Here is a 12463-nt window from a genome sequence, read left to right as displayed (position 1 = left end):
AATTGATTGCAATTTTCTTTACAGCTTATATATAATTTTTGTGACTGTTCTAATGATACATCAAAGGACAGTATAGTGTTTTCTGAGTATATGGCTTAATATGTATCTATAAAAGCTATCTTACTCATTACATCATTCAAAGAGTCCATATTCTTACCTGCTTTTTTTTTTTTTTTTTACTTTGTCAGTGTTAAGAGGTAGGAATTAAAGTTTTCTATTATTAAAGCTTTTCTGTCTATTCCTGTTTCCTTTAATTTTGGCACTGTGGTTTCCATGACAACTTTTTTATCACATTAAATTACATCATGAGTTCCATCTTTTACTATTATCAAGTGCCCTTTTTACTAATTTAATGCTTTTTATTCTGAATACAACCATATAGGTATGATTGCTTCTTTCTCTCTCCCTCTCCTTCACTCCATTGGTACTTGCTTTTTAATCTATGTTCATTAGTTTGGACCGCCCTAAGAAATACCACAGACTGGGTGACTCTAACAACAAAAATTTACTTTCTCACAGTTCCGGAGGCTAGAAAATCCAAGATGAGAGTGCCAGCAAAGTCACATTCTGGTAAGATCTCTCCTCCTGTCTTGGAGACTTCTATCTTCTGTGTCTTCACATGGCAAAGACGATGTTCTAGTGTCTCTTTGTCTTCTTGTAAGGGCACCAGCTCTATCAGATCAGGGCCCCCCTATTTTGACCTCATTTAACCTTAATCACTCTTTAAAAGCCCTATCTGCAATACATAACCACATAGAGGGGGGTTAGGGCTTCAACATATGAATTGGGAGGGGGCCAAGATTCAGGCTACAGCAATGTCTGCCCAACTCTCTACACCTTCAGCCTTTATGGGCTTCACTATTTTACACACATCTCCTATATCACACATAACTGGATTCCACTCTCTTTGTAAATCTAGGTCTCTTAATAGGTGAGTGGGACAATTAGCATTTATTTTTATGGTCATATGTTTGGTCAAATTTGGGTACTCATTTTTTCTTTCTTTCTTAAAGCCTTACTTTGAGACATGATGGAAAAATCTTACAGGTACCCATGGAAAAGTAAGACATGATGACAGTTAAAAGTGAAGACAATCTAACCAAAAAGCTTGAATGCCTGTCAGCTAATGTTGAAGCTAAAGTTGTGAGTGTAACAAGCTACAGGGTTGAAAGGAATGGTAATTAGTATTCCTCTCCTTCTTCTTCACCCTCTCCTTCAACAGAATCCACACCACTCTCTGTATAATCCTTCTCAAGGGCAGCCATGTCCTCATGGGCCTCAGACAGCTCTCCTTCCTCCACGCCCTCACCCACATACAGTGAACAAAGGCACACTTGGTGTACATCAAGTCAAACTTGTGGTCCAGGGAAGACCAGGCCTCTGCAATGACTGTGGTGTTGCTCAGCATGCACAAAACTCTCTGCACTTTGACCAGTTCTCCACCAGGTACCACGGTGGGGGGGAGGGGGGGCTGGTAATTAATGCCAGCTTTGAAGCCAGCCAGTGGAGGGTAAGTGCACAAACTGGATGCTGTGCTTGGTCTGATGGTGGCAATGGCAGCACTGACATCTTTGGGAACCACGTCCCCACAGTACAACAGGCAGCAAGCCATGTATTTACCACGGTGAGGGTCACATTTCCCCATCTGGTTGGCTGGCTCAAAGCACGCACTGGTCATCTGTGCTATAGAAAGCTGTTCACAGCAGGCTTTCTCAGCAGAGATGACAGGGGCGTATGTGGCCAGAGGGAAGTGGATGTAGGCATAGGGCACCAGGTTGGTCTGAAATTCTTTCAGATCAACATTCAGGGCTCCATCACATCTGAGGGAAACAGTGATGGAAGACACAATCTGGCCAACAAGGCAGTTAAGGTTAGAGTAGGCTGGGCGTTCAGTATAGAGGTTTCTATGACAGGTGTCATAGATGACCTCATTGTCTACCATGAAGGCACAGTCACAGTGCTCCAGGGTGATGTGGGTAGTAAGGATGGAGGTGTAGGGCTCAACTCCAGCTGTGGAAACTTGAGGGGCTGGGTAAACGGAGAACTCCCAACTTGGACTTCTTGCCATAATGGACCAAGAGATGTTCCATCAGCAGGGAGGTGAACCTGGAACCAGTTCCGCCTTCAAAGCTGTGGAAAACCAAGAAGCCCTGAAGATCCCTGCACTGGTCAGCCAGCTTCCAAATTCAATCCAAGACGAAGTCAGTGATCTCCTTGCCAACAGTGTAGCACCCTCAGGCACAGTTATTGGCAGCATCTTCCTTGCCTGTGATGAGCCGCTCAGAGTAAAAGAGCTAGCAGGACGTGCCAGTGTGAAATTCATCAGTGACAGTGGGTTCCAGGTTTACAAACAGTGCCCTGGGGACAAGCTTGCCAGAACCTGTCTCACTGAAGGAGGAGCTGGAGTCATCTCCTCCCGCAGTGATCTTGTCACTTGGCATCTGGCTGTTGGGCTGGATGCCAGGGTCCAGGCAATAGAGCTCCCAGCAGGCAATGCCGATCTGGACGCCAGCCTGGCCAGCGTGGATGGAGATGCACTCGCGCATGGCGGCTGCAGCTTTAGCAGGCACAGGTGACAGGAGCAGACATCGGGTCCGGGTTATCCTCTGCGACAAGCTAAGAGTCCAGGTAAGTAACGCACTCTCGTACTCATATTTTACGTTGATTCTCTTCTCTTGCTTTTGATATTCCAATGTGTAGTCTGTTTTGTTATAATGCCAGCTTGACCCCCCCCCTTTTTTGATAGTTTGCTTTTTGTTGCCTAAATGGAAGATTTTTTCTTTGTCTTTAAAGGCCAGTATTGAGAAAAACTTGGAAATGTGTCAGTGTTGTTCATTGTGTACCAGTTTTTCCTGGATCACAGTGCAGCCTTTTCATTTGGAGATTCAAGTCTTATTTTATTTCCTGAAGCACTTTACTTTTATCTCCAGGCTTCTTCTTAAAGGATACCAATAATGCATATGTTTCATTTCTTTTGCCTTCCATATCTTTCATATTCTCTTTAATCCATTCTAAGTTTGTTCATTTCTAGTTGATTTGTGCTTGCTTTTCTTAATCCTGTTCGCCTATCCATCCATGATTTCAGTGGTGCCTATCTTCCTCTGTGTTTATTCCAGTATGCTTGCATTTCAAGGACGGCTTCATTTCTCTCTTCTGCTTCCTTCCTGAGCTTTCCAAATTGTTTCGTCCCCACCCATCAGGTCCCTATTACTTTCCCCAAGCTCTCAACTGCTCTGCTTTCAATGGTTTCATTAAGTTGTCTTAGCTCGTAGCCTTGTATTTAGTCATCATTTTCAGCATCTTGGTGGTTACTTGTTCTTGTGAGGATCCCCTTGTGCCATATAGATCCCATGTCCCCTACCCTCCTTTTGTCTTATACTATCTTTACATAGAACCTGTGCTGTTTGCCTTTTGTGTGTTCATTTTCCAATTACATGCATCCTTCCTGGACTTTGGAACTGGTTCACAATGGGAAGGGGGTGAGCAGTTCCAGGCTAGTAGGCATTCTCCAGGGTTTGGGGAGAAACTCGTAATGACAAGGCTGTATATGCAACTTATTTTAGCTTTTACCTCTCTCTCCAGCCAACAAATATGGGCAACTAGAGAGCAGGACATAATTCACCTCTAGTCCACCCGTCTCACCAGGAGACAGACAAAAATGGCATTTCTACACGTTTTAATTCACCTCTGCTTTTCCCATTTCTTTGTGCGATGAAATAGGGCCGAGGGATCTGGTTCCCCTCCACCACCACAAACAGCTGCCATTCCTATGATTCCAAAGCCGAGATCATTGGCTTTGCCCCTCAGAGTGCCATCTATGTAAGAAAATGTTTTCCTGCCAACCATGTCTGAGATCTACATCCGCAAACACCGCCGCTGGGAGTCTTCCGGCAGCCATATTTGATCTTTACTGTATGGCCAGCTCTCCCCATAGATTATCTTTTGGGGCATCGTCCTCAGTTTTATCAAAGGTGACATTCATATTTCTGTCCTTTTTTCTTTATGGCAAATTCTAAGCAGCAGTGGAAAAATATCTTCAGTATGTCTTTTTAAATAAAAGCCCCAGTATTTACAAAAGGTAAAGTTTCAAGTGAATGCAAAGAGCCACCTTAAAGGGGAGAAATATGCCGGCAGGGGGACCCATATCCTGAGAACTGACCATGGGAGGGGAGGGAGCAGTTACTTTGCCAGGGCCCCAGTACGGGGATGAGAAGAAGCACTATTCAGACTCTGTATATGCTGGTCCCTCCCTGTGAAACTCATTTCCCCCAACACCCAGTGCTTTGTCGTGTCCTACCCTTCAGAGCCCTCGGAGCTCAAAACGTGATCCACGTACCAGCAGCATCAGCAGTAGATGGTTAGACGTGCAGAACCTCAGTCCCTTCCTCAGACCCCAGATTCAGAATAGGAATCTGCATTCTAACAAGATTCCCAGGCAACTCATAATCACAGTAAGTCTGGGGAGCACTACTAGAGATCTCAGCCCTAGCATCCTTCCCTTCGCTGACCCAATCACCTGAGGCTCCTTTGTTACATAGGCCTACGACATCTCTTTTCTTCTGAGATCTCACTCTGTAATTATACATTTATTAGAATATGTTTTAAAACATATCCGTCTGTATTTCTCCTACTAAACCGGCTCCAGGCCCCATGGCTATCCCACAACCAGTTAATAAATATTTGCTGAAAGACTAAATGAGTGTGTAGCATCTTATATTTTTGTCTCAGAGCATTTTTAGTGTCAGTTGGCACTTGCTCAATCTCCCACCAGAAGCCTCCATGCACCAAACACATCCATGCCCGTTTCCACCTGCAACGCCCTAACTCAGCACTCCAACTTTGAAGGCCCTGCCAGAAGTGAGCGAGGAAACAGAGGAATGAACGGGATCTCGGGAAACTCCAAGAAATGTCATCATTTCATGCACAGCTTCCCAACATCCTATATACTTGTAAATGGCCCAGAGAGATCCTGTTACCGGAGTGTCATTTGGGAAAAATCTAGTCATGATTTCTGTGTAGGAAGGGAAGAGACTTCGCCGGCACTGGAACACAGAGCCAGCGCCACCAGCCCCAGGCCAGAGAGGCTGTGTTGCAGCAGTAAAGACCCAGTGAGAGATGGGGGACTGGCGCAGGGCTGGGGGACGCCGAGAGGGGCTTCCGCTCCTGCTCTGCGCACACCCAGCTCCCCCAGCGCCATTTTTCCTGTCCGTTGCCCTCCCCAGGTGTAGCTGAAATTGCCGTTCTCAGCTGTAGGGGGCTGTTTTGATGAGGAAGGAACAAAAAGTGAGAGCTTGAAACTAGTTTCCCTACGTGGATAATTAAACCTTTACTAAATATAGTAGGTTTAAAATGAATGTTCACAACACTGAAACAGAACATGCTAATTCTAAAAATACAGACTCCCTCGCTGTGAAAGTCCTCTCAGGAAAAGGGGACGCTGAAGCACAACAATTTCATCCCTCCTGCCCACCACCCACCACCCAGGGAGCCAATGTGTTCCAAGACCAGGGTTACCACATGGCAGGGGAGGAAACCAGAGCTGTTACCAGACACTCAGTGAAACTCTCAGGAAACTAATGGGAGAAAGTCAAGGGTGGAGAGGTTCTCTGGCAGAAATGCTCTCTGTGGGATCCAGCCCAGCACCAAATCAAGCCAACCAGCTCTCTTTTTTTTTATAATCAGTAAATGTAAAACTCAAGGTCATATTGGAAGGAAATGTCATTAGCTTTGAAATTGTAGTCCATGATGCATTTTGTCAGAAAAGACATTCAAATAAGAAAAACTTTCTTTGAGGAAAGTCAACTTTCTAGGAAGGCACCATCTTGAATGGTTAAATCACAAATGACCTTGACTCTCCATGACCTCCAAAGCAATGACACCCAGATCTCAAAGAAGGCAGTTCCCTGGTCATAAAATGCTCCACTGCAATTCCCCTGGTATAATAATAAATGGTCAACAAAGCTTCAAAGAGTTGTCTTCACTTGATATGTTCACTTCCCCACCTGTTCTCTTGAACCCACTCCAACCCTCTGGTTAGAGTTTCTATCATGGGCATCATGTCTCCATGTTGCGGGATCCAGTGGTCAGCCCCTTGTCATGCCAGGAGCATGTGACAGGGCTGGTCATGCCCTTCCTGAAAATCTTCACCTTTCACTCATCTGGGTCTCAGCCCACCATTCCCTCTGGTTCTCCTCTGACCTCAGTAGGGACAACTCAGCGGAGACAGAAAGTTGCATTTTGCTTATATGTGACCTCACCTGCAGTGACCATGCATTCTGTTTTTGAAAAGCTTGTAATTTTTTCACAGCAAAACTGTGTATGTGAATATGACAGAATAATAGCCTTTGTCCTCCCAAGATATTATGTGCATTTTCAGTTCTTCATACAGGCAAGGCCTCTTTCCCTCAATTTCCAAAAATAGTAATTAGTCCTGAGATGGTGTTGCTGAAAGATATTCTGTGAAACACTGTCACTAAATTCTTTTTTTTTTTCCACAGAAAAAAATATATGGTTCAATTTATAGCTTTTGAACAATGCAAGAAAATCATGGCCACATGAAAGAATCCTCATTCATGCTTCTAAGGCTCTTTAGTTGGTTTAGTTATGCTAGTAACTCCCTCTCCTGGTTTCCTGGGACACCCCCTCTCCCCAGCACCCCACACCTATGCACACACTTGAGAGCAGATAAGCTTCTTCATCTTCTGGTTGAATTGCCACACAACAAAGACAAGATCCTATAGCTTAGAATCCCTCAAATTCCCCTTTTTGGCTCTTAACTGATTCTTTCTTAGTGGATATGCAAACCTCTGGACTGGAGACAACTAAGCATAAATTATACCTGCGGTTCAGTGTAGTACAAAGGCTACCTGGTACCATATTCATACATGCCCATTCTTGAATTTTAAAAATCCTAGGACGTAGGCCAAAACACCTAAGCCATGTGCTCAAGTTCTAACAGTGGTCAGTGCAGTACCGACCAGAGCAGTGTCTCTCTCCAGCAAGACAGGGGTCTTTCCTGCCTTGCTGCTCGGCTACAAGCTACTTACCCTAGGTTTTACAGAGTTCTAGCCTCTGCCGTGGAATGCACTGCACAGAGCCCTACACTCTTCCACCCTTGGTCTCCTGGTGTTGGAATGACATTCCTACATAATTCTTAAAAACCATAGTCTCTGATTCACATCTGGTCCATTAGGTCGATCTCTGGTTCTGCCTGGACTTCTATCAAAAGGAATCCATTCATTAACAAAACTTTCAAACAAAAAGTCTCTTGGGCATTTTTAGAAGTTTGTAATTTAAATCTAAATGAGGGGGGAAAAGGTTTGACATAGTGGCTTTAAGAGCAGCATGGGATGTTGCCTTTATTTTTTCCACTTGAAGATAATCAGGATTGTTTCCTAACATCTTCCTTGGAAAGGCTGATATTCATTTGTTTTTCTAGCACAGAGCTCATTAAAGCTCTTAACCAATATCAGTTGACTCTGGGTTCCAATTACAGACCTCAATTTCTTTAAGAGAGCCCTCAAGATTTCTGATTTCACTTTCTTCCTATGGTAATTTTTATTTTTTCTTCAAGTTATGATCTTCTGGTTTCCTCCCGAGTAACAAGTTAGCAAATTCCATGAGCTTCAGTATATCAGCCTTACCTAAGTCTCCAGATATTCATAATAAATAATCTTGCTGATTCCTGGCCTACTCAATTGCTTCTCACATGAAATGCTTTATAATGGGGCACTGACATTGTGGATAAACAGAAATAGGATTTCTATGCATTGCCTTCCAATTCCTTGGGTCTAAACACATCCCTTTCTCCCCCATGAAACATGACTGAAGGTTAATTATTTTGCAATGCTTTTTTGAGGTGGACCTCCCAGCCCCAGCCACATCCATCATACAGACTTTTTATTAATATCATTAATACTTTATAATTTATAAGTGCTGTGGATTTTTCCTGCTTCCTCAAAGGAAGCTATCACATTTTTTCCCTCATATTCACAGGACCTAGCAGGTAGTACTTACCTGACTAACAGAGTAGTTAGTGAGTCAACATTTGTTGAATTGTTGGCTTTTCCCAACTCTCGACAGAACTTAACTTACTGGTCTGAGAGAGAAACTAAAACGGCCTTGCCTTGGCTACATATGCTAAGTAGAAGGGAGAAGGCAGAAACTACTACTTATGTTTTGTGGGGTTTTTAAAGATTTATTTATTAGAGAGAGAGAGGAGAGGAAGAGAGAATCCCCAGCAGACTCCCTGCTGTACACGGAGCCCAACACAAGGGACAATCTCACAGCCATAACCTGAGCCAAAATCAAGAGTCGGACATTCAACCGACTGAGCCACCCAGGCGCCCTTTTACTACTTACGTTTTTGAAACAAATATATTGACTATCGATTTGTTCCACAGCCCCCAGGTCCATGAAGTGTCATGCTCCTTTAGTTTCCCAATCTAATTCTAACTAGCCTTGGCCCACTAGAGTTGACAGGAAATCCAATCTCAGTCATTTTCAGGCCACCATATGCCCCATCCACGAATATAGGAAAGCTGGAGCTTCCGTAACCCATTTGGAGAAGGGCCTTGGCTCTGATCCTCTGTCTTGGTCACAGAACCTTGAAGTGTAATGGCGAACCCAGTGGCTCACACCATGGTGGGCGTCCCTGTCATTCACGGGATCCACCCCACCACTGGAGTCTGCCCTGCCTCCGAAAGTCCCAGTGTCTCTTCAGCAGGCACCACACACAGGGGCTCAGCACTGCTACATCCTCTGTGGTTCGACCTCAAGCCTTCAACTTTCCAGTGTTCCCTCAACATTAGTCCCGGGCAACAGCTCCAGGAGCACAGGTCTATGCAACAACAGTTAATTCATTCTCTCCCGGAGAAAGGGCAACTCAGACTTCCACATAAGACCCTCTAGTGACCCTCAACCAGCAGGGATGGAGGATAAGGACAGAGGGAAAAAAAAACAGAAAACTTATTTTCGCCCTCATTTCATGCCACCACAAATAAGTTATTTCTACTGCTTATCACATCTATAGTTAAAGATTTGATAAATACAACTAAGAAATTATTCCAAAGAGAAGGCAGGAAGGTTTTTTTTTTTAAAAGATTTTATTTATTTATTTGACAGAGACACAGCGAGAGAGGGAACACAAGCAGTGGGAGTGGGAGAGGGAGAAGCAGGCTTCCCGCCGAGCAGGGAGCCCAATGCGGGGCTCGATCCCAGGACCCTGGGATCATGACCTGAGCCGAAGGAGACGCTTAACGACTGAGCCACCCAGGCGCCCCAGGTTTTTTTTTCTTTTTGAAGAAGTGGGGGCAAGTGACAATGGAGATGTAGGACCAGGAAAAACTATTTCAGAGGTATGAAGGGCTGCTCTGCTTCTCCCATTGTGTAATTCTCAACGTAACAATCTGCCACCTTTCTTTTCATGGAAAAAGGCCATATCCACAATAAGTTCACTTCACTTCCTCCTGTTTGAGCATTTCTTCCATTCTTGACCTGTCCTCCAACTCCACAGGCAGTAATCAAACCAGACCAATTGGGAGAAATTAAAACAATTGTGCCGATTCTGAAACTTGCCGCATGACATTTCAGTTTTTTCAAATACATTACTTGAAAAGTTAGACTTGAAAGGAAATTGTGGTTGTTTCAAAAAGTCTTTCACCTTTGTGTGGAAATTATTTAATCTGACAATTGCTCAGTTGTCATCTCTACATGACCATAACTCATTTGTAATCTACAAGTTTATAGAACTCAGGAATTCTTTTTAGTATAACTTACATAAAGGACTTTCTTAACCTCCAAAATTTAATGGGTGTTTTATATTGTGTTTACTTTTTCCCATGGGAGCCGAGAAAGAAATCTAGCATGTCTGACACTTTTCAGAGATGTACTTGTTCTGTATTCTGAATCCAATTCAAATGTTGAAAGTTCAAGAGAAAGCGCTTAAAAGGAAATAGTTTCAATGTATATTTATGCCACAATGACATTTGTAACAGATGTAATATATTACGTAATCTATAATTTATAATTGCTAGAATTTAAGTACTTTGAGAACTTTCAAATAGGATCTATCAATACTTATGAAAAGGTAGAAAAAGAGTTATGAGATACTATATAATTTTACTTTTTTACTATACTCCCCCTTTACAAGCAGAATGCAGTTTTTTGTCCACTCTTAGAGAAGGGGTAAACTGAGGCAGAATGCAGACAAGGCCTATGACATTTCCTGGCATTGATTTCTGAGGGGATGTGCGAGAACTAAACACTTAAGGCTAGGAAAATGAACTGAGGTCTTTACAAGGTGTCTGAGACAAATCAAAAAGGAAAAGAATTTCCCACCCCAGCCTACCATCACCCCAGAAGACAAAAAAGGCTTCTCTAGATCAAAAGAGAGTAGAGCCTGGGTGTCCTAAGAAAAAGAACCCCCAGGAAGACAATGGCTATAGCCAGCCTCGGTGCAGGGATTCTGGACCCTTAGCACTTCAGAGAAGCAGGAAACTGTTTCTGCTTCAGCCCCCCAAAGTATGGCATGGCCAGAATAAGACAAGCCATGCACACAGGAACCTGGGGTGACCCGGCAGCAACCCATGAGGCCAAGGACCCAGGATCCAAGACTAGGACCACTTGGGGAGACAGTCCTTCCCAAACAACTGTGTAGGACGACATGAGTCATCTTCAATATCCCCTAGAATCTGGACTTCAAATGTGAAATGAGAGAAATGTGGACCCAGGCCTGACTGCCATTGTTTCCACAACACAAATAGAATGGGGACTGATACAAGAAATGTTGACGGATGATAGGGAGAACACCGGTATTTGTGGACTGAGACTTATACCCACTCTTAAGGAAATATTTAATATTCATAATATGTTTTCCAACTAAGCAGAGAGACATTTATAGTCTTTATTTCATTGACCTTATCTACTTTTATTGCATTACGAAACCGGTGCATTGTGAGGAAACCTCGAATCTACAAATGTTACCCACTCACAATGCTCACTACTTGAAGGTCAGGAGGAAAAGTCTATGATTTTGCAGAGAAAAAAAAAACAAAGATATAAACAGCAAAACAGAGCAGGTTAATGATAGGACTGAATGTAGTTCTATTTTATTTTTCATGGATTCTGTGGTCCTCAGGAAGTTTCATAACATGAGACATCCTAATGGCCAAAATAACTATTATTTAACTAACTATATGGCATCAAAAAGTCCAGAGACATTTGCTTTCTCTTGGTTATTTAGAAAGAGTGAAGCCCTAAAATATGGAAAGACGGCATCTGGTTATACTGAAATGAAAGTGAATCCTAAAAGGCCAAGTCACCCCGAGTCTTCTCTATCCATGGAAGTAGCTTGCCCTCTTTTGTCTGAGGACAGCAGCTTCTCTTTGCTTGAAAACCCTATGATAACATCACCTGGGGAAGATGACTTCTGAGGGGATGCTCATCCTCCTGAAGACCCACCAAAACTCCAACTACCTCTTGTAGACATTCTACTCACAACTAGGGCTAATTCTCAGCCTGTTCCAGGGAGTTAGTCACACAGCATAATACAGAAGGAAAGAGCTCACTCTCCAGAAGAACTACAAGATTTTGCTAAATTATTGGCATACACCTGGGAAGTCTATGTGGGAGTAGATTCTAAGGGTGTTAGAATATGGAGGATGAAACACAACATTAGATTGGGCCACATTCATTGATACGGGTGTATTTACTAGAGATTCTGAACTAGAAGCGGCTCTAACAATTTATGTGGCTGGTTGGCTGAAACTTGGTCCCAACAGTGGTCTACATTTAATGAGGTTGAAATGTCAGGGAACACAAAAGCATAGGGAGATAGTAATGTTAAAGATGATTTATTATTTATGACCGTCACAGTCCCAGTTATATTCCCCAAGGTTCAGAATATATTCCCTTCATTAAGCATTGATAAATATATAATTGGGTGGAGCACCTGTATCCTTGAAAAGGATCACTCACTTTGCAGACCAAGTATGACCATGAAGGGAGTTTCATTGATAGGAGACCCCTGATTTCAGTGGGGTGACAGGATTCCAGAGGAACAGAAGTCATAAGGCAGCAATTGACCACCAAAGACCACAGGGACACATTCACCATAAAGGGCACGAGGGATGCAATGGTGATCTGAAAATAGGATTTAATAAGAAAAATCTCTAGGTTTGGTGGCCAAAGGCCTTGCTTGAGTTTCAACAAAGAAAAGGAAAAGGTATGGGCATAGACTTCTCAGAATGGGCCCAGCATGAAGAAATTTGTATTGCTTGTCAATTCTTACCCAAGGGCATCCACTACAGAAATTCTTTAAAATTCCACTGGCTGACGTCAGTCCTACTCTTTCCCCAGCTATTTCAGAGTTACTCAAAGACCCCATGAGCTTAGGGGCCAATGTGTCAGGGATAGAGGCTCTAAAAAGACTCAACAACACAGATCTCTCCTTGCTAATGTTGAC

At 43.3% G+C, this 12463-nt stretch overlaps 1 pseudogene; it reads right to left on the bottom strand.

The window, feature by feature from the left end:
- Positions 1-1068: 1068 nt before the first annotated feature.
- LOC118541469 (tubulin alpha-1A chain-like) lies at positions 1069-2546 on the bottom strand (annotated as a pseudogene).
- Positions 2547-12463: the final 9917 nt, after the last annotated feature.

This window comes from Halichoerus grypus, chromosome 2, assembly GCF_964656455.1.
Source record: "Halichoerus grypus chromosome 2, mHalGry1.hap1.1, whole genome shotgun sequence".
NCBI classification, from domain to species: domain Eukaryota; kingdom Metazoa; phylum Chordata; class Mammalia; order Carnivora; family Phocidae; genus Halichoerus; species Halichoerus grypus.
Note: the sequence above shows the minus strand (reverse complement) of the source record. Positions and strands in the feature narration are given on the sequence as shown.